The following is an 18166-nucleotide window of genomic DNA, read 5'->3' as shown; positions in this document are numbered from 1 at the left end:
GTTAAGTTTTGTCCCTAGGGCTGGAAGCTTATTCTGTGTTATTTTAAGCATGAAGGGACAAAACATCAGGTCTGGAAGATGGACTTTGTTACCAGGTATGACAGGCTGTGGCACTTCAACCTTACCCCAATAAATGAGAAAAATAAAAAAAAATGAATTATCTTTGCATTAAAGATAGGTACCTTCCTAATGGTTCTTAACTCACCCAGTTCTTTTTATCTGTATATTGGGGAAAAAAAACCCATTGGATTTGGAATCAGGAAGACTTGAATTCAAATTCTGCCTCAGACACTAAATTTTCCCACCTGGCTCTCTATCTATAGCATCTTCTAGTTGCCCTTACATATGACTTTCTTACAACCTTAGTTTCCCCATTGGCAAAATGGGAATAATAGGAACATCTAAGGTAGGTTAAAATAAAACTTGTAAAATAGTTTGAAAATCTTAAAGTGCCATATAAATAATAATTCTTTTTCATTGCTCCTCACTACTTAAATGAAGGCCTGAATTTTACAAACCACCACCAGTATGTTGCCCATCACTTGGACTGGTAGACAACCCAGATTTATTTCATTTGGTGAAAGATAAGTCTCCAGTTTCCAAATAGATTTGTTTTATGAAGTGTAGAAGGAAAAGGTTTAGAGATTATAATGGATTATCATGACACTTTAATTATTCAATGGGGAAACATGGGAAACTTTTCAGAAAAGCATGCTCCAGGTAAGAGTCAAACAAGTAAATAGTATATTTGAAATCATGGGCAGCTAGGTGGCACAGCTGATAGAGTGTCAGGCCTGGAGTTAGGAAGACTCCCTTCATGAGTTCAAATCTGACCTCATCCACTTACTATTTGTGTGATCCTGGAAAAGTCATTTAACTTTGCCTCTATTTTCTCATCTGTAAAATGAGCTAGGGAAGTAAATGGCAAACTACTCCAGTATCATTGCCAAGAAAATCCCAAATGGGGTCCAAAGAGTCATATGCAATTGAAATAACTGAAAAACAACATATCTGACATAGAATAGGTGTATTATAAATACTGGTTGAATTGAATTGAGTGCAATTCTATATTAAGGCCCCCTGACCTCTTGACTGTCCTACTCCTGACTAGGGCTAAACATTAGATAGTTCAGAACTACTTGCTCTCGGGACTCAATCTTCACTGATTTTGTGACACTGAATTGGTAGAGTCAAGTTCTTTGGTGTTTCTAACCCAAAAATTGATCGACATGAAACCTGATACATCAGACCCATTAAAGAAACATAAATAGACCACGGGAAATATACCTTTAAACACAAAATCAGAAACCTCTACAGATCCTATAGCCTTTGTGACCTTCTGTAAGATGGTTCTATCCTTTTCTTTCATTCCTCCCTTCCCAGAGGCCAGTATGTTTTGTAGAGTCTAGTCTTTTTACTAGTATCCCATTTAAGATTTTCGCATCTATATTCATTAGGGAGATTGGTCTATAATCTTATTTCTCTGTTTTTGGCCTTCCTGGCTTTGGAATCAGTACCATGTTTGTGTCATAAAAGGAATTTGGTAGAATCTTTGCTTATTATGTTAAATAGTTTGTATAGCATTGGGATTAGCTGTTCTTTGAATGTTTGATAGAATTTACTTGTGAATCCATCAGGCCCTGAGGATTTTTTCTTAGGGAGTTATTTGATGGCCTGCTGGATTTCTTTTTCTGATATGGGATTATTTAAGAAATAGATTTCTTCTTCTGTTAGTCTAGGCAGTTTGTATTTTTGTAAATATTCATCCATATCACCTAAATTGTTGTATTTATTGCCATATAGTTGGGCAAAGTAGTTTTTAATGATTGCCTTAATTTCATCTTCATTGGAGATGAGGTCCCCCTTTTCATCCTTGATGCTGTTAATTTGCCTTTCTTCTTTCCTTTTTTAAATTAGATTGACCAGTACTTTGTCTATTTTGTCTGTTTTTTCAAAGTACCAGCTTCTAGTCTTGTTTATTAGTTTAATAGTTCTATCGCTTTCAATTTTATTGATTTCTCCCTTAATTTTTAGGATCTCTAGTTTGGTTTTCTCCTTGGGGTTTTTAATTTTTTTGCTTTCAAGTTTTTTGATTTGCATTTCCAATTCATTGATCTCTGCCCTCCCTAATTTGTTAATATATGCAGTCAAGGATATGAATTTTCCTCTGATTACTGCTTTGGCTGCATCCCATAAGGTTTGAAAGGATGTCTCACCATTGTCATTTTCCTCAATGAAATTATTAATTGTTTCTATGATTTCTTTTCTAACTAACAGATTTTGGAGTACCATATTATTTAATTTCCAATTAATTTTTGATTTGGCTCCCCATGTGCCCTTACTGATTAATATTTTTATTGCCTTATGATCTGAAAATGTTGCATTTATTATTTCTGCTTTTCTGCATTTGCATGCCATGTTTCTATGACCTAGTGTATGGTCAATCTTTGTGAATGTTCCATGTGGTGCTGAGAAGAAGGTGTATTCCTTTTTGTCCCTATTTATTTTTCTCCATATGTCTATTAACTCTAATTTTTCTAAGTTTTAATTCACTTCTTTTACCTCTTTCTTATTTATTTTTTGATTAGATTTATCTAAATTTGATAGTGGTTGGTTCAAGTCTCCCACTAATATGGTTTTACTGTCTATTTCCTTCTTCAATTCTCCTAGTTACTCCATTAGAAATTTGGGTGCTATACTATTTGGTGCATACATGTTGATTAGTGATATTTCCTCATTATCTAAAGTCCCTTTTAACAAAATATAGTTACCTTCCCTATTCCTTTTACTCAGGTCTATTTTTGCTTTGGTTTTTGTCAGATATCATGATTGCAACTCCTGCCTTCTATCAGTTGAGGCCCAGAAGGCCTTACTCCATCCTTTAATTCTGACCTTGGGAGTGTCTACCTGCCTCATATGTGTTTATTGAAGACAACATATGGTAGGGTTTTGGGTTCTAATCCATTCTGCTACTACAGATGGTACTACATCATCAATTTCCCCCTCCCTTTTTATTTCTATTACCCCTTTTCTCCATATCATCTTGTTACCTGAAACATTCCCTATGCGTGATTCTTATTATTCTAATGATGCATGTAATTTTTGAGAGTTATGCATTACATTTTCCCCAGATATTAATATATATAAATTGATATAAATGCAGTCCTTATAGAAGAGAGTTGGAATAAAAGAAAAAGATAACATTTTTCTCCTTTTCCCTTTCCTTCATATTAACTTTTTCAGGTATTCCATGCTCTTTGTTTTTCGATATCAAACTTTCCACAAAGCTCTGGTCTTTTCTTTTCAAAACTGGAAAGCTTCTATCTTGATGAATGCCCATACTTTCCCCTGGAAGTATATAGTCAGTTTTGATGGATAGCTGATTCTTGGTTGAAGACCCAGTTGTATTTCCTTTCTGAAAATTGTGTTCCATGTCTTACTGTCATTCGGAGTAGAAATTGCAAGGTCTTGTGTGACCCTGATTGGCATTCTTTTATATCTAAATTGTCTTTTTCTGGCTTCTTGTAAGATTTTTTCTTTTGCTTGAAAGCTTTTGAATTTGGCAATTACATTCCTGGGAGTTGTCTTTTGGGGATTTAGTGTAGAGGGTGTTCTGTGAACTCTTTCAATTTCTATTTTGCCCCCTTGCTCCAGAGCATGTGGGCAATTTTTTTCTATAATCTCCTGTAGAATAGCATCGACATTTTTGTTTATCTCTGGTTTTTCGGGTAGATCAAGAATTTTCAGGTTGTCTCTTCTTCCTCTGATATCCTGGTCTATCATCTTGTCAGTGAGATATTTTATGTTTTCTTCTAATTCATTAATTTTTTGGATTTGTTTTATTAATTCTTGCTGTTTTGCAAGCTCACTGTCTTCCAGTTGCTTATTTCTGGACTTTAGGGACTGGATTTGTTTTTCAGCTTGTTCTACCCTTTTGTTAGAGACTTCCAGCTCTTTCTCCAATTACGATATCTTGTCTATCAGACTGCTGATTTCTTTCTCCCATTTTTCTTTCCAGAAGGTTTCCATCTTTTGAATAAGCTCCAATTTGAGTTCTTCCAGAGCTTGTGGATAATTTCCATTTTGGGGGGGGCATTTTTTGATTTTGTTTGAATTTCATCCTCTTTCTCTTCTTTTCCTTGGGTACTCCTGCCATAGAAGTTTTCAATAGTCACTTTTCCCTCCTTTCTTCTTGGAGGCTTGATTTTGGGCCATGTGAGCCAACCCGTCAGTGGTTATTTTCCCCTTTCCTTTTTGGACTGAGATCTGGGTGATATGGGCGGGTTTTCTGTGGATTTAGGTTGCCTCAGACTAGTTCTTCCCAACCTCCGAGGTTTGTTAGTACACTGGTCCCTGTGCTGACCATGTCCGGTCCCCCCCTGTGCTCAGCACGCCTGCCCCTGTGCTCAGTGCGCCTGCCCCCATGCTGTGTGATCTCTTCTCACCCGTGTGCAGGAATCTCCTGTAAAACCACTCTGAGGGGTGGATATCTGGTTTTCCCTGTCAGTTTCCTGGGAGCCCTACTTGCCACCCCCCCTCACTACAGCGAGGGGCCACGCATTGGCAGTTTTTACAGACTCTGGAGACTCCTCACTGTTTGCAGTTTGTGCGCTCTTCAGTGCGCAGAGTTTTCCCATGAAACCGCCCTGAGAGGTTGTTTCCTAGCAGTCTTTAGATCCCAAGGACCCTGGTGTGCCCCCCCAGACCGAGATGTTCCTCACTCACTCACTGTCCCAGTGAGCGATCTGATCCCCTACTCTAGTTTAGTGGGGGAGGTGGGGGGGAAGGGCGGCTCAGTTCACATTTTTGTGCAATCTTTTCCTCCTTCTTATAGTGTGGCAATGTTCAAATCCCATGTACCTTCATTTCTATGGGGTACTGGAGAGTCCCTCCGTTCTTCCAAAGGTGATTTTTATGCTCTTTTGAGGTAGTCTATTTTGTTCGGTGCCGGGGAGAGGAAGTGATTCGCAGCCATGTTTACCCGGAAGTCTGATGTCTCTAGGGTGATTTTAAATGGAATTTCTCTTTCTAATTCTTGCTGCTGAGATGGATTGGAGATATATTGAAATGCTGATGACTTATGAGGGTTTATTTTGTATCCTGCAACTTTGCTAAAGTTGTTGGTTGATTCTTTAGGATTCTTCAAGTATACCATCATATCATCTGCAAAGAGTGATAGCTTGGTCTCCTCATGGCCAATTTTAATACCTTCAATTTCTTTTGTTTCTCTAATTGCTACTGCTAGTGTTTCTAGTATAATGTTTAATAATAGGGGTGATAATGGGCATCCTTGTTTCACTCCTGATATTATTGGGAAGGCTTCTAGTTTATCCCCATTGCAGATGATGTTTGCTGATGTTTTAGATATATACTGTTTATTATTTTTAGGAAAGGCCCTTCTATTTCTATACTTTCTAGTGCTTTCAATAGGAATGGGTGTTGTATTTAATCAAAGGCTTTTTCTTCATCTATTGAGATAATCATGTGATTTTTGTCAGTTTGCTTATTAATATGGTCAATTATGTGGATGGTTTTCCTGATTTGAACCATCCTTGTATTCCTGGTATGAATCCTACCTGGTCATAGTGAATAACCCTTGTGATGACTTGCTGGAGTCTTTTTGATAGTATCCTATTTAAGATTTTTGCATCTATATTCATTAGGGAGATTGGTCTATAGTTTTCTTTCTCTGTTTTTGACGTGCCTGGCTTTGGGATCAGTACCATGTTTGTGTTGTAAAATGAATTTGGTAGAACTCCTTCTTTGCTGATTCTGTCAAATAGTTTGTATAATATTGGGATTAGTTGTTCTCTGAATGTTTCATAGAATTCATTTGTGAATCCATATGGACCTGGTAATTTTTTTTCTTAGGGAGTTTTTTGATGGCTTGTTCAATTTCTTTTTCTGATATGGGGCTGTTTAGGTTCTTAAAGATTGTATTTCTTCCTGACTTTTTGGGCATCCTTTTCCTTCTGGCCTGATTTTCTTTGAAGGTCATCTTTCATCCTCTTTACCTTGTCTTTCATCTCCTTTGTCTCATCTTTCATCTTGTTTGCCTCATCTTTTATCTCCTTTGCCTCATTTTCCATCTGGTTGATTTTGGCTTTCAAGACACTATTTTCTCATTTTAGTTCAAGTGCCTCTGTTTCCAGATGACTTATCTTAGTTTTTAAGTTCTTTTCCCAATTGTCTTCAGCCTCTATTAATTGTGTTTTGAATTGCATTTTGAGTTCTTCCACAGTCTGTATCCAATTCACTAGGAATTCTGACTTATCCTTTGCTGATCCCTCCCTCTCAGTTCCATTTGCTGAATAGAAGCTGTCTATCGTAATGTCCTTCTTCTTTTTCTGTTGTTTGCTCATACTCACCCCTTCTCTGCTCCCCATATTTGTCTGTGCTCTTGCTCATCTCATTTTTTTTTTGCTTTTGGGGGCTTCTGTTAGTCTTCTCTATTAGAGCTTTGACAGAAGATCTCTCCATGTAGTCTCTGGGGGAGGTTTGTTGGGGATTTGAGTTTCCCTGTCCTCTGGAGGTTTTTGATTGGATTAAAGTCCAGCAGTCATTTAGGAGGGGTGTGGAGCCTGGGCTTCCCTGAGTTCTGAAGACTTTTTATGGGATTAAGTTCAGCTTTGTTGGGCTGGGTGTGGTCTGAGTCCAAAACCTCCTGGAAGGCTGGAGCAAATATGGAGGTTCTTCACAACTCTGGTCAGGCTGCCAGGTCTATGCTCCCTCTCTAGCTCCTTCCTCACCATCTGTGTTCGATGCTCTGAACTTGGCACAACCCTGCCCACAAGGTACACCCTCCAGACCAGCACCTTTGCCTTCCCAGAAGTTCCTGCTGCTGCTGGAGTCACAGTGCTCCAGGTGGGTGGGGGGAGAGGTCCTGAGACCTTCCTTTTGCCTTCTCCCTAAACTGGAGTGTTCTTGGATTCTGGCTTTTGGGGGTGGGGTGGGGTGTACCATTTGAATTGAGTCCAGCAGGAGCATTCCTTGGCTCTGTCTTGTTATTTTGTTTGATTTTCAGTCCCCTAGCAGCATTCTGTTTGTGATTGATAAGGAAGTGTATTCAGAGGTCTGAACTTCTGTTCTTTCTAGGCCACCATCTTGCCAAGAATATCTTGAGTGTGGCCAGTGTGCAGGTGATTGATGTCATCTGTGTTGTTCGTCTGCTTTTCTTCCTGGTCCTGGGCCACATGGTGTGCCATCCTCTGCTTTGGATGCATATCTGCTCTGTCTGCATCTGGATCTGGTTCTCTCCATGGTTTGATGTGTGTGGTGGATGTCCAGATGTGTCCATTATCTGTAGAAATACAAGCAAACCCTCAATCCAACCCAATGTTATCATCCTGTTGAGTCCCCCTATTTTCGTTATCTCCTGGTAATCTCCAAAAAACCCAGGGCTGCTGTACTGTGTGATCTTTATTATCACACTCAAATGCTTTTGCATAGGAGTAGCAGATAGCCATTCTGGGATGGAGAAGTAATTGATGGTTTTTTTTTTATTTTAAATATATTTTATTTGATCATTTCCAAGCATTATTTGTTAAAGACATAGATCATTTTCTTTTCCTCCCCCCCACCCCCCATAGCCGATGCGTAAGTCCACTGGGCATTAGATGTTTTCTTGATTTGAACCCATTGCTTTGTTGATAGTATTTGCATTAGAGTGTTCATTTAGGGTCTATCCTCTGTCATGTCCCCTCAACCTCTGTATTCAGGCAGTTGCTTTTTCTCGGTGTTTCCACTCCCATAGTTTGCCCTTTGCTTATGAATGGTGTTTTTTTCTCCTGGATCCCTGCAAGTTGTTCAGGGACATTACACCGCCACTAATGGAGAAGTTCATTACGTTCGATTATACCACAGTGTATTAGTCTCTGTGTACAATGTTCTCCTGTTTCTGCTCCTCTCGCTCTGCATCACTTCCTGGAGGTTGTTCCAGTCTCCATGGAACTTCTCCACTTTATTATTCCTTTTAGCACAATAGTACTCCATCACCAACATATACCACAGTTTGTTCAGCCATTCCCCAATTGATGGGCATCCCTTCGTTTTCCAGTTTTGGGCCACCACAAAGAGCGCAGCTATGAATATTTTTGTACAAGTCTTTGTGTCCATTATCTCTTTGGGGTACAGACCCAGCAGTGCTATGGCTGGGTCAAAGGGTAGACATTCTTTTGTCACCCTTTGGGCATAGTTCCAAATTGCCCTCCAGAATGGTTGGATCAATTCACAACTCCACCAGCAATGAATTAATGTCCCTACTTTGCCACATCCCCTCCAGCATTCATTACTTTCCTTTGCTGTTATGTTAGCCAATCTGCTAGGTGTGAGGTGATACCTCAGAGTTGTTTTGATTTGCATCTCTCTGATTATAAGAGATGTAGAGCACTTTTTCATGTGCTTGTTAATAGTTTTGATTTCTTTATCTGAGAACTGCCTATCCATTTCCCTTGCCCATTTATCAATTGGAGAATGGCTTGATTTTTTGTACAATTGATTTAGCTCATTATAAATATGAGTAATTAAACCTTTGTCAGAGGTTTCTATGAAGATTTTTTCCCAATTTGTTGTTTCCCTTCTGATTTTAGTTACATTGGTTTTGTTTGTACAAAAGCTTTTTAGTTTGATGTAGTCAAAATCATTTATTTTACATTTTGTGATTCTTTCTATATCTTGCTTGGTTTTAAAGCCTTTCCCCTCCCAAAGGTCTGACATGTATACTATTCTGTGTTTACCCAATTTACTTATGGTTTCCTTCTTTATGTTTAAGTCACTCACCCATTTTGAATTTATCTTGGTGTAGGGTGTGAGGTGTTGATCTATTCCTAGTCTCTCCCACACTGTCTTCCAATTTTCCCAGCAGTTTTTATCGAATAGTGGATTTTTGTCCCAAAAGCTGGGATCTTTGGGTTTATCGTATACTGTCTTGCTGAGGTCGCTTTCCCCCAGTCTATTCCACTGATCTTCCTTTCTGTTTCTTAGCCAGTACCAAATTGTTTTGATGACTGCTGCTTTGTAATATAGTTTTAGGTCAGGGACTGCAAGGCCCCCATCATATGTGTTTTTTTTTCATTATTTCCCTGGATATCCTTGATCTTTTGTTATTCCAAATGAACTTTGTTATGGTTTTTTCTAAATCAGTGAAGAAGTATTTTGGTAGTTCAATGGGTATGGCACTAAATAGATAAATAAGTTTGGGTAGGATGGTCATTTTTATTATATTGGCTCGTCCTATCCATGAGCAGTTAATGTTTTTCCATTTGTTCAAGTCTAGTTTTAGTTGTGTGGCGAGTATTTTGTAGTTGTGTTCATATAGTTCCTGTGTTTGTCTTGGGAGATAGATTCCTAGGTATTTTATTTTGTCTAAGGTGATTTTGAATGGGATTTCTCTTTCTAGTTCTTGCTGCTGAGCTGTGTTGGAGATATATAGAAAAGCTGATGATTTATGTGGGTTTATTTTGTATCCTGCAACTTTGCTAAAGTTGTTGATTATTTCGATTAGCTTTTTGGTTGAATCTCTAGGATTCTTTAAGTAGACCATCATGTCATCCGCAAAGAGTGATAACTTGGTCTCCTCCTTGCCTATTTTGATGCCTTCAATTCCTTTATCTTCTCTAATTGCTACTGCTAGTGTTTCTAGTACAATGTCAAATAGTAGAGGTGATAATGGGCATCCTTGTTTCACTCCTGATCTTATTGGGAATGCATCTAGTTTATCCCCATTGCAGATGATATTAGCTGTTGGTTTTAGATATATACTGTTTATTATTTTTAGGAATGACCCTTCTATTCTTATGCTTTCTAGTGTTTTTAATAGGAATGGGTGTTGTATTTTATCAAAGGCTTTTTCTGCATCTATTGAGATAATCATGTGGTTCTTGCTAGTTTGCTTGTTGATGTGGTCAATTATGTGGATGGTTTTCCTAATGCTGAACCAGCCCTGCATCCCTGGTATAAATCCTACTTGATCATGGTGAATGATCCTTCTGATCACTTGCTGGAGTCTTTTTGCTAGTATCCTATTTAAGATTTTTGCATCTATATTCATTAGGGAGATTGGCCTATAGTTTTCTTTCTCTGTTTTTGACCTGCCTGGTTTTGGAATCAGTACCATGTTTGTGTCGTAAAAGGAGTTTGGTAGAACTCCCTATTTGCTTATTATGTCAAATAGTTTGTATAGTATTGGGATTAACTGTTCTCTGAATGTCTGATAGAATTCACAGGTGAATCCATCAGGCCCTGGGGATTTTTTCTTAGGAAGTTCTTTGATGGCTTGATGGATTTCAGTTTCTGATATGGGATTATTTAAGAATTCTATTTCCTCTTCTGTTAGTCTAGGCAGTTTGTATTTTTGTATATATTCATCCATTTCTCCTAAATTGGTGTATTTATTGCTATATAATTGGGCAAAGTAATTTCTAATGATTGCCTTAATTTCCTCCTCATTGGAGGTGCTGTCCCCCTTTTCATCTTTAATGCTGTGAATTTGCTTTTCTTCCTTCCTTTTTTTAATTAGATTGACCAGTACTTTGTCTATTTTGTTTGTTTTTTCAAAGTACCAGCTTCTTGTCTTATTTATTAAATCAATAGTTCTATCACTTTCGATTTTATTAATTTCTCCCTTAATTTTTAGGATTTCTAATTTGGTTTTCTGCTGGGGATTTTTAATTTGATCGCTTTCGAGTTTTTTCAATTGAATTTCCAATTGATTGATCTCTGCTCTCCCTTGTTTGTTAATATAAGCTTTCAGGGATATGAATTTGCCTCTGATTACCGCTTTGGCTGCATCCCAAAAGGTTTGAAAGGATGTTTCGCCATTGTCATTTTCCTTGATGAAATTATTAATTGTTTCTATGATTTCTTCTTTAACTAAACGGTTTTGGAGTATCATATTGTTTAATTTCCAATTGGTTTTAGATTTGGTTTTCCATGTACCATTACTAATCATTATTTTTATTGCCTTGTGATCTGAGAAGGCTGCATTCATTATTTCTGCTTTTTTGCATTTGTGTGCTATGTTTCTGTGACCTAATGTATAGTCAATTTTTGTGAATGCCATGTGGTGCTGAGAAGAAGGTGTATTCCTTTTTATCCCTATTTATTTTTCTCCATATGTCTATTAATTCTAATTTTTCTAAGATTTCATTCACTTCTTTTACCTCTTTCTTATTTATTTTTTGATTTGATTTATCTAAATTTGATAATGGTTGGTTTAAGTCTCCCACTAGTATGGTTTTATTGTCTATTTCTTCCTTCAATTCGCCTAGTTTCTCCATTAGAAATTTGGGTGCTATATTATTTGGTGCATACATGTTGATTAATGATATTTCCTCGTTGTCTAGAGTCCCTTTTAACAAAATATAATTACCTTCCCTATCCCTTTTGATCAGGTCTATTTTTGCATTGGCTTTATCAGATATCATGATTACCACTCCTGCCTTCTTTCTATCAGTTGAGGCCCAGAAGGTCTTACTCCATCCTTTAATTCTGACCTTGTGGGTGTCAACCCGCCTCATGTGTGTTTCTTGAAGACAACATATGGTAGGGTTTTGGATTCTAATCCATTCTGCTATTCATCTACGTTTTATAGGTGAGTTCGTCCCATTCACGTTCAAAGTTATGATTGTCATTTGTGGACTCCCTGGCATTTTGATATCCTTCCCTAATTCTAACCTTTCCTTCTTCGGCCCTACCTTTTAGTCCAGTGATTTACTTTGAATCAGTCCCCCTTGTCCCCTCCCTTGATGTTTCCCTTTTTAGTCCCTCCCTTTTTGTTCCCTCCCCCTCCCCCCTCTCTTTCCCTCCCTTTTTGTTCTCCCTCTCCCCCTCCCCCCCCTTGGTTTTCCCTTCTCCTTACCCTTGTTGGGTAAGATAGAATTCAAGATCCCAATGGATCTGGATGTTTTTCCCTCTCAGAGTTGATTTCCCTGAGATTGAGGTTTGAGTAAACCCCCCCCCCTCTCTTCCTCTCCTTCTTATAGGAGTTTTCTTCCCCTCCCCTTCCCATGTGAATCTTTGTGTGAGAACCATTATTCTATTTGGTCTTTCTTTACCCCCTATTTATACATTACATTTTCCCCACATGTTAGTATACATGGATTGATATAAAGGTAGTCCTTATAGAAGAGAGTTTGAGTAAAAGAAGAAGATAACCTTTTTCCCCTTTCCTTAATATTTACCTTTTCAGGTATTCCTTGCTCTTTGATTTTCGGTATCAAACTTTCCATAGAGCTCTGGTCTTTTCTTTGCAAAAAGTTGGAAGTCTTCTATTTTGTTGAATGCCCATACTTTCCCTCGGAAGTATATAGTCAGTTTTGCTGGGTAGCTGATTCTTGGTTGGAGACCCAGCTCTCTTGCCTTTCTGAAGATCATGTTCCATGCCTTACGATCATTCAGAGTAGAACTTGCAAGGTCTTGTGTGACCCTGATTGGCATTCCTTTGTATCTAAATTGTCTTTTTCTGGCTTCCTGTAGGATTTTTTCTTTTGTTTGATAGCTTTGGAATTTGGCAATTACATTCCTGGGAGTTGTCTTTTGGGGGTTTAGTGTAGAAGGTGTTCTGTGAGCTCTGTCAGTGGCTGTATTGCCCCCTTGTTCTAGAATCTCTGGGCAATTTTCTTTGATTATATCTTGTATCACCATGTCCAGTTTGGTGTTTATTTCTGGCTTTTCTGGGAGTCCAATTATTCTTAAATTTTCTCTTCTCCCTCTATTTTCCAGATCTATCACCTTGTCGGTGAGATATTTTATGTTCTCTTCTAATTTCTTGGTCTTTTGGCTTTGCTTTATTAGTTCTTGCTTTAAAGCCTGGTTTTCTTTTACAGTTTGGTCAAACTGGTTTTGTAGATGCGTGAATTTCTTTTGCATTATTTCCCACTTTTCCTCCCAGAAGGCTTCCATCTTTTTGGTCATTTCTGATTCAAATTCTTCATGGGTTTGTGGAGAGTTTCTATTTCCTTTGGAAGATTTTGGAGAATTTTCTTGTATATCTTCTTCTATCTGCTCTGTATTTTGTATTTTGGCTCCATAGAATGTGTCCAAAGTCGCCCCTTTCTTCTTATTTTTCTTGGTATTTTGGGGCTTCTGTGCTTCTGTGGAGTTTGTCATCTCTGAATGTGGAGGATTAGCTTTTCTTATCTCTGTCTGGTGTTCAGAGGCTTTAGTCCTGGGCAGATGTTGGTTCTATGAGCTTTCCCTGGGTTAAACTGAATATGCCTCACTGGAACTGGAATGGAAGGGTCGGACCATGAGGCCACACTCTCCCCCCGGCTCGCTTTCCGGAAGTTGCCTTCAGAATCGCTGGCCGTGAGGCTGTTTAGTCAGCCTGCGGGGGGATGTGCTGCAGCTTCCTCAAGCTCCGAGGGCAAGGACTTTCACTGAGACTTGGATAGCAGGATCCAGCCCGTGAGGCTGTCTTGCCCGCCCTGAGGGTTGCTGTTGCTTCGACCAGCTCTCTGCAGCGGAAGCCCCAGGCAGTAACTTTCACCCGGACTGGGGTAGAGGGCCCTGAGGGTTGTTGTTCCGAGGACCCTGCTCTCTGAGCCTGGCCGGGCTGCGGCTTCCGGGAGCCTTGGACTCTGCGCTCCTACCCCTGAGGTCCGAGTGATCTCGGGTTCTGGCTTTTGAGGGGAGCCGTACCTTTTGAACCGGGTCCAGGTCCAGGAGGAGGGTTCCCAGGGTCTGTGCTGTTGATCGTTTTGAATTTCGGCGCCTTAGGAGCTTATAGTTTGAGATCGGTCGGGAAGGGTTTTCCGGAGATCTGAACTTTAGCTTTCTCTAAGCCGCCATCTTAACCAGAAGTCTCCGAAGTAATTGATGGTTAAGAGTCAATATGTATTAATTTGTTGAGATTAATAGGTTTAGGTTTTGTGATATTGCCTTCATAAATTGTCTGGCATTCTCTTTTTTTGATTTTGAATTTGGGCCTTAAGAGTTCTGTTAGCCCTTTCCATAATAATTTGTCCCGTTGGAGTTGCTTGGAATACCCGTTTTATGTGATACATTCCATAATTTGCAAAATTCTGCAAATCTTTTGCTGGTATATGCAGTTCTATTATCTGTTTTAATTTGGTTAGGAATGCCCAAATGTGCAAATGATCCTAAAAGATGTATAATAATGTAAAAATTAAATTTATGTCTCTAATAATAAAAATATTATATTTTATGGAGGTTTATTAAAGATCATTAGAAATCAAGGAATAGAGAGGTTCCAAATAAAAACCATGTGCCCATGGCTGATTAGCCCATTTAAAATCCCCATTCTTAGCTGACCACCATACTTACTGCATCATCACAAAGGAACATAGAGAGGATCTGGGATGCAGGAGAGATTATAGGGAATTCTGGGAAATACCAAGGACTTCTGGGGAATGAAATCTAAGGTTCAAAATCTCCATTTATACATTAACATGACATGTTTTTTTCTCCATTTTGAGCTGTAGCCCACATAACATGAGAAAAGGTATCAACAATTACATGTATATATTTTAGTCTTCTGAAAGGAGTATGTTGATTTACATCCATTTGCCATAGTTGATTGGCTTTCAGACCTCAGGGGTTTACTCCTGCTGGTAGGGGAGTGGAAGAGAAAGGTGCACAAAAACTGCATTGTTGAATTATTTCCTTTGCTTGTCTTTTGGTTGTACCAAATTGAGAATTTAGGGGTTTGGCATTCTGATGTAAAAGAGAGTGTGAGTTAATTGCTTTCTGAAAGGCAGAGGCTACCAATGCATCCACTTTTGAATTTCCCTCAGACAGAGGTCCAGTGAGATTTATGTGGGAACAGATGTGGATTATAAAAATTTTATTTCATCTATTCAGTATTACATTTTGCATGGTATGAAATAAAAGGAATAATTCTTCATCATGGACAGGTTTAATTTTTGCTGATCTAAGGAGTCAACTGATTTCACAACATACAAAGAATCCCATATGATGTTGCAAGGTTCTATGACATCCTTAAGTACATTCCTGACTGCTGCCAAATTAGCTTTTTGTGGGGAATTATATTGTGTGTACATTAACATCACATGGTTGTTTACAATTGCTCCTGCTTTACCCTTTGTTGATGCATCAGTGAAGACATAGCATTGACAATAGGATGCATAGATGTTATTTTTGGAAAAATAATAGGAGTTAATTTTACAAACTGTAATATTTTGTCACTAGGAATGTGATTATCAATTTTTTCCTGTAAAATCTGCAAGAGCAATTTGCCATGGTAGGGACTATGCAAATGAATTTTGAATATGGTCATGTGTGATAGGGAGATGAATGGTATCAGGATCACAACCAATTAGTTGCTGAGATCTTTTCCTAATTTGAGTAATTACTAATACCATAAGTTCTAAATAGCTAGTGAGTGATTTACTTTGCTGATTGGACAAATGCAACTATTCAATAATATGATCTCCTTGATTTAGTGCTCCAGTAAGTGTGTACCTTGTACTTATTACTGAAGCTATTAAAGGTAGAGAATTATCAATTCTATATAATCTGGCTGTTGACAAAGCTGTTTCCACTCTTTTTAATTCAACCTCAGCCTCAGGTGAAAGGATTCTGGGTGAGGAAAGTGAATGATCTCCTCTCAGAGTGGCAAATAAGTTTTCCAGTTTCCTTGTTGTATTTTTTAGAAAAAAACCTGAGCCAATTTATATCACACATTAGTTTTTGAAGATCATTTAGAGTTTTTAGGTAAATCCTACAAATTTCAAATTTTTTGTGGCCTGATCTCCTGTGCCTAGATATTTATAAGGAGTTATAATTTAAATCTTTTCAGGGGATATTTCTAGCTTTTCTTTGGTTAAAGCTGCTTTCATGTCTGCTAGCATGTCTTGAACCATGTCCTCATATGGTGCTGCTACTATTATATCATCTAAATAATGGCAGATATAGTGTTCTTTACACTTTTCCCTTACTTCTTTGAGGGCTTGGATGACAAATTTTTGACATAAGGTGGCGCTGTTTCTCATTCCCTGAGGCAGTAATCAACATTTATACCTTTTAAAAGGGGCTTTAAAACTTTTGGCTGGAACTGAAAAAAGCAAATCTATGACAGTCCTCTGGGGATAGAGGAATGTGGAAAAAAACAATCCTTTAAATCAATCACTATCAGATTCCAATTCATGGGGATATGGTTAGGGGAGGGAATGCCTGGTTCACATTTTCCCATGTCAAACATTTGTTCATTAACCTTTCTTAAATTATGAACTAGCCTCCTCTTTCTTGACTTTTTAGGGATGATGAAAATGGGTGTGTTCCACATGCTATTGGATTCTCTTATGTGTCCTAATTTTAGCTATTCTTGTATTAATTCATTCAAATGAAGGAGTTTTGCCTTAGATATAGGCCACACAGACTTGGAAATAATCCAAGTTATTGGATCACCACATTTATTTTTGGAGTTCATCACAGACCCTAAAAATATTTTATGTGCTGATTTGGATGTGGTTATTGCTTTATTCATTTCAGTCATAACTTCTATGCCCCAAAGAGATTGTGGAATGTCTAGGATACAAGGCCAAAATGTCCCCCATGTGTCCTTCATCATCAAACCAAGATAAATTCCTGGCAGATTGTGGTATGTTCCTGGGCACTCCAATACCCATTAAATGATGCTGAGGTGTAATTGCTGCCCAAGATATTGGCCAATCTCTTGAGGTGATTACTGATATGTCAGCTCCTGAATCTAAAATGCCTTATATAATTTTATTTTCAACATAAAGGGACTTGAACAATCTGTCTGTAGTAATTTTCCAAGTCCAATATAAATTTGGATCATGCAATTCAGAGTATTCTGTTTCCTCTTGTCCTTTTCAATTAGAGGAGCCTTAGGCATAAAAGGCAATGTGCCTGTTTCTATACCCTTTGAGATGGCAAATGTCAGACAGCTCTTGCTAAGATATTCATTCTTTATTCCTTTTGCTGATCAATGACCTGGGGCAGGGCTTCTAGTCCTTGTGAAAGTAGATTGTGTTACTTATCAACAAGCCTATAGATTCTTGAGAAACAAGTTTGTAGGAATAAGGAAGATTCCCATTTTAGCTGTAATGACTAAATCTGAATCTACTTTGACAGAAAAACTTGTTTGTTTTTGCCTTGGAGAGGAGTTCATGGCTATTTCAAATTTTCTCATAATGTTGATCTCATTGTCTCGATTTTGACCTGGACCTGTAATAAAGAAATAAACTGACTGAAACTTTTACTTGTTGAAATGGAGAAGGTAAACTGAGGAGAAACTATTACTTCTTGAGATAGAGAGGATGAACTGAGGGGTACCAATTGGTTCACAATGGCTTTTCTAGAGAGACTGCTACAGGAACCTGAAACAGTTGAGGGAATAGATAAACGCTTCTGGGGGATGCTACCACACACACAAGGATGCTGGCATACAAGGGACTGCTCTGGTGGATCTACCTATTGATCCCTAATGATGGCTGATCTATTTCCTAACCTCCTTCCTCCCTGCCACCCTTCTCCAAATTTTCCAATTTTCCCTCCCCCCTGAGTGAATTATAAAATATTCTAAGTTTCTTTCTCAGGTAAGGGGTTTATTAGGATAACAGGATGGGAAACTGAGGTAAGGGGGATGAGGAAGTCCTTAATCTAAATGAGATAATTTAGAAAGTAGTCCAGTCACAAACTGTGACTATTAGATAGGGAGATGGAGGACAATGGCTGTTCAAGATCTTTCATCTTCTTCAGTTAGGTTTCTCCTTTTTGTCAATTTCAACTGTCCAAAGTCAGAGAACTTCAAGTAACCAAGTCAGCCCCACCAGAGTCCAAAAGCCAAGTCAGCTTCACAAAAGTCTCTCAGCCAACTTCAACCTCCAGAGAGCAAGTGTGTGTCCCCCAGTCAGAGACCCAGAGACCAAAAGCCCCTCTGGTCAACTCCAACTGTTCAGAGCCAGAAAGCCAGAGACCAAGTTCAAAAGCCAAGTTTCTCTTCTTAGTATGGCCAGCCAAATGCCTACAGTGAAAAGTATGACTTCCAGTCCCAGACACAGAGATACAAAAAGTCCCTCCCTTAGTTCCAACTGTCCAGAGCCTGAGAGAGACAGAGACTAAGTTCAAAAGCCCCTCCCCGCTGTCAGCTCAACTGCCAACAACCAGGGACCTTCCATTGGAATCCTGGCTTGACAGACATCTAGAGCTAGATGCATCTTGC

At 38.6% G+C, this 18166-nt stretch overlaps 1 pseudogene; it reads left to right on the top strand.

Annotated features, from left to right (window-relative positions):
• Nucleotides 1–4364: 4364 nt before the first annotated feature.
• LOC107652268 (NXPE family member 2-like) overlaps nucleotides 4365–18166 on the top strand; it is a 57627-nt pseudogene continuing 43825 nt past the window's right edge.

The sequence above is a fragment of the Monodelphis domestica genome, chromosome 4 (assembly GCF_027887165.1).
Source record: "Monodelphis domestica isolate mMonDom1 chromosome 4, mMonDom1.pri, whole genome shotgun sequence".
In the NCBI taxonomy this organism is placed as follows: domain Eukaryota; kingdom Metazoa; phylum Chordata; class Mammalia; order Didelphimorphia; family Didelphidae; genus Monodelphis; species Monodelphis domestica.
This window is presented reverse-complemented; position numbering and strand designations above follow the sequence as displayed.